The following is a 5454-nucleotide window of genomic DNA, read 5'->3' as shown; positions in this document are numbered from 1 at the left end:
GGAGCCAGACACCAGGAGAGACACAAGGACACCGGCCCACTGCGGTATACTGCCAACTGCATCTCACTTCCCCTGATTACCTTGCTAAGATCTACACACACCCAACATAGAATACAAAGACAAAACACCACTCACAACCTCTGAGCTGTTCTTCATATGATGCTATTTTGCATCCCAAAACTGCAATATTTCAGTATATTTACTTCAGTACAGCCCCTTCACTTGTCATTTGTACAGACAGCAGCAAAATGACAGTGAACAAAAAAAAAAAAAAAAAAAAAATCACGACTACATTCAATTCAGCGAGCTATCCTGATGCTGAAGGGAAGGACTATGAGTCAGTGAGTGAGTGAGTCAGTGTCACTGTTGCAGGGATACCCTTATGCTGCATTATACAATGTGTCTGTATGAGTAAGTGAAACTGAAGTCAAGGTAAGTGTCTTTATGAACACCAGGTTACATATGACTAAGGTCATCGTAGAAATGAGAAACCTTTTGTACAAGCACGGGGAAAACAAAAATACAACAGGCTGACTGGCTGTTTAAATGCATGGTAAGGCTCAGACAGTGGAACACTCTGCACGCAGCAGGATAACAATGCAACACAATGCTCCACCGTTAAGTATCCAAGCAGCACTTCGGCATGGTAGAAAGTGTTTGAAATAATCTGCAAACGAGTATAAAAGGATGAACGCCGTGCATATTAAAGTCCGTTTTATAACATTTGAGCAAAAATAAGCCGCAGTGTTTGTTTGCTGCAGCACAGATGCACATTATGGGACTTGTGGGATTTACAGTGACAGCTACTGTGTCACTGTGGTGATGCAATCCTCGGGTTTTTGCTTGTGAGTGACTCAAGGAACCAAAATATTTGCCTCAGCCTTGTGCAGTAGTCTTATCTGCATTCAACAACACTGCTGCTGCTGCTGCTGCTGTTGCTGCTGGACCCGACAACTACTCTGACTAACAGGACACCTGAGGGATGAAACAGGGTTGAACAGTTTCCAGGGTCATCACGGCCTTCTGACCTAAACCCACACACTCAGGCGTTTTGTACCAATAATTTTAACCCTGCCCCGAATTTAAGACAAACACACTGTTGCCTGGAAGAACCAGAGCAACACGATGAATTATCAAAAGTCAGCATTGTCACAGTAGATGGGAATATCTTTTGCTCAGACTCAGTCAGTTGCTACGGAGACCATCTCTAGGGGCAGTTGAGCCAGCAGTGGGAGGAGGCTGGGTGGTGACATCACGCCTACAGCATCTCTGATGCCTCTGGGATATTTCAGGTAAAGTTACAGCAAGATGACAAAGCACTTTTCATTTCCCCGCAGTCAGCTGCATTAGTTAAAGATGAATTAGTCGTTAAGAAAAGTAAAAAAAATATGGACTATTATTTTTACAGGAAATAGTTTTCCTCCTTTTTCTGCAGTTTTACATCTGGGACGTGTCTTGGAAGCATATGGTCCAACTGCCTATAAGGTTTCACAGTAAGCTTTTGAGTATGTCCGCCCTCTGGGGAAAGGGATGTATGCTTCCTCTGACATGTTTTCTGGCCTTTCCTTTGTCTCACTGAAAGCCCTGCACACAGAGACTTGATCCAGAAGAGTGAACTTTATGAATAGCCCCCAGAGTGCCATTACATGTTCTCCAAAGAGCAGATGGATGAATGGCACCCAGAGAAATAATGGCAATATGTCTCATGGTTTCTATTTTTGGCTGCACTGAGTTACAGTTTTAGGGCAAATACTGTACTACATAAAAATATCATCAGATTGAGGAAGGATATGTGCAAAGCTGATGGCAGTGGGTGAAGTCACTGCCTTTCCCTTACTTATTTGTCAAAAGCATGTCGTGGTAAAGTTCACCTCTCCTGCCAGACACTCCCCATGTTGGCATGCTGGGTATCATTAGAGATAACATGCAGCTGCGAGGCATCGCTCCACTCATGTGGTGACTGTTGGCATGATGAGGACAGTGACGAGACGAGAGGAGAGGAGAAGCCCGGGGTCTCCTCTACCCTCACGCCCACTATGCACTCATCTGCCTGAAGCATCAGCATCAAACAGAACCAGCTGTGGAGCTGACTGTTTACATTAGTCTGTGTCTATGCGTTGGTCTACCATACATGTAAACCCCGACATGAGCGTATTGTCTTTGAGTCAGCGCTCAGTGTGTGCACGTCCTCTTCAGTTCTTTCTGTGTAATGACCAGGATCCCTCAGCAGAGTGCACTGAGGCGTACCAGCTGTGACCATCTTACAGATGTGCAGCGCTCAACTGTGTTCATTTCTACACACACACACACACACACACACACACACACACACACACACACACACACACACACACAAACCCACACACACACATGCACGCACACACACTCAAAGTCCCTGAGAAACACAGAAGGGAGAAGGAGACAATTAGATCACATAAATACACAAGTGAAGTCATAAATGCAAATCGTGCTCTGAATATTTTATGTTTTATTTTATATTTATTTCATGCTGCCTTAATTGCATGCTGAATGTCCTCTTTTTGTATCTTCAAGTCACACTCAGGCCTCATTATGTAACTGGGTCTGTGTACTATTTTATATGAGTTGATGTGATTCCTAAGTTGTGGTACAAATACAATGCTGTACTTTTTTCTCAGACCTGACTGCAGCAGGTCAGATATCTTTACCTGTAGAAGTAATTTCTCAGGTACAAGAGAACAAAATGATCTATAAAAGGCATTTTTTGTACTATATAAATCACTTACTATAAAGACAGTGTTAGTTACTGTAAATGTAATTGTGTTATATGAATAAATTACAAAATATACTGTATGTGTTTGTAATCCCTTACAGATACTTATCACAATATTGGTGATTACAAAAGACTTACATCTGAACATATTCTTGTCAGTGAACAGTGTGTAGGAATAAAGTAGTGTCACACTGGATGTGTCATGTTGATGTAAAAGAATTTATTTTAGCACTGGAAATTCAACAATATTTCACTAAGAAATAAGAATGAGAAAATGGCTCTAAAATGTCTTTGCAGTCATAGTTTTTAAATTTGTTGCCCAGTTTAAAATATTTGTAAGAAATATAATCCAAAGTAATTAATTATAGTAATTTGCATTTCTTTGATCAAGTAGTAGTATTTTGTCTTGTCATAATCTATTATTTGTCACAGGTAACTTCAATAAAGCAAATATTTTACATTTAAATAAAACAAAAAAAAAAAAAAAAAACATTTAATCTAAGGATTTAAGTTAAGTTTAACTTTAGGAACCTGATTCTGAAAGGTCTATAAACTAAATCCACCATCACAGACACATTATATGTTCTTACAAAGAATATCGAACAAATCTCACCATTGTTGCTGATTTCTGAATAACTATGATAATGTTTCAGTAAACACTCATGTGTAAAGTTGCTTTATGTTAATTACTGTAATTATCCAGTTCTATTAAGACATAACATCATTGGTCGACTATGAGATCATAAAATCTCAGCCTTTTAATGTTCATATGATTACCTCTAATGTGATCCTTAAACTAGAACAAGACAAGCTGAACTGCAGGTGTCCCTGCTGCTAGGAGCTCTGCAGGGGATGATAAACAGTGCTGGGTAACTGCAGACACATTTTTATTTTCCCCTGGTTAAAAATACACTGAAGAAGGTTTAATTCCAGTCTGTGAGACAGAGGGAACAAAGCTACTCAGCACTTCTGAGGCAGAGCACCTGGAGCTCCGGTTTGCAAGGTGTCTGGTGTGCAGGACTGTGCTCTCTGCAACTCTGTGTGTGAAACTAAACACTCAGCAAAAGCATCCTTACACTGTGGTTAAAGGGTTAAATCTGTAATACTCACTGCCTCACATTAAAAATTACACTGTGTGGGCAAACATATGCTAGCTGGACGTCCTCCAAATGTTTTGTTTGCATTTGTAGAGCCGGTTCTCACGATGGATTTGTAGAGGGAATAAGTCTGTATTTATACAAACCAAATGTGGACCACATGTTACTAAAACGGGCAGTTCCAGTCGAGCTCCAGAGTTAAATCATTGTCATCAAGGCCAGACGTTACTGTTTCAGAGGAAATTTTACCAAACAAATACTTAAACTCATCATGTAGTCATACAGTGAGTAAGTGTGACAGAAAAGGACGTAGTATATTATGCAACAAGTTATCCATCTCTTGGATAGTTGTTGTAAACCAAAGAGTATTGTGTTTTTATATGTTGTTTAACCCATAAAAACCCAACGCTACTTTTATGTTAATTCCCAAATGAAATTTTCTTTATATCCAACCTTTTTTTTGAGTGATCTATCACCATTTACTTAAAATAGTATCCTCTACATTTTGTATTTTATCAGTATAAATAAGATATTTTCCTGTATTTAATTTACTAATCATGTAAATGTTCATTAAAGCTCAGATTACAATAGAGGGTTATTATATCAGAAACAGACTAAACTGAAGAAAAGTGACTTTTTCTGTAAAATATATCATTAATGAATATAAAACAAGTGTGTCCATCCACTATCATGGATCCAACTCTATGGGTTTTACTGGTGAATCAATGTTGTAGAAGATGACGGTGTTTCCACGGTAACTACGGCGCCTCTGAATATCCAAATGGGTCATATCTGATGACCATGAAAAGTCGACAAATTGCATTTTACACCAATTATTTACATGGGTTGATAGGATTAGCACAGTGTTTTTCAGCCTTGGGGTCGGGACGCCAGGTGGTGTTGCCTGGAATTCAAATGGGGTCGCATGAAATTTCTTGTAATTCATAAAAAAAAAAAAAAAAAAAAAAAAAAAAAATTACTAATAAAAGATATACAGTGAGTTTAGAGAGATAATCACAATCCATAAGACATGACAAACAGTGAAGCTGAAACTGAAGCACTGTGGTTCTGTGTATCTGTCATATGTTCATTGTGGTCAGTTTCAGATGCTACAGCTCTTTCATAATTCATAGTTTGAGTTATTGTTTGTTCAGTATTAATTATCAGCCTTGTAAATCCAAGCTGGACTGACTGTACATATCCTGACCAAAGAAAATAAAATTCTCACTTTGTGCAGTAATCTACACCTGGCTTTTCTGCCTCCGTCCGTAATAATATACATTATATAGACTAAATGTTGTCTAAAATTAACCGTTATTTGAGAAAAAAAAAAAAAAAAGTCTATGTCTGGGGTTACCAGAAATTTGTGATGTTAAAAGCCAAAAAAGGTTGGGAACCACTGGATTAATGGATCAACAGGTATTAAACATTTTACATGACTAGATAAATGTGGTTGCCAGTGGATGTTTGGGTGTTTATGGGTACCCAGTCAGAAGTGATATTTCTGAGACCTGTTTCCTTTCCTCTTTTAAACTGTTGTGACATAAAGTTGGAGTTTATGTGCGATAGATATACAGTATTATATATAAAAAAATACAGCTGCAC

This window comes from Sphaeramia orbicularis, chromosome 5, assembly GCF_902148855.1.
Source record: "Sphaeramia orbicularis chromosome 5, fSphaOr1.1, whole genome shotgun sequence".
Taxonomy (NCBI): Eukaryota; Metazoa; Chordata; class Actinopteri; order Kurtiformes; family Apogonidae; genus Sphaeramia; species Sphaeramia orbicularis.
Note: the sequence above shows the minus strand (reverse complement) of the source record.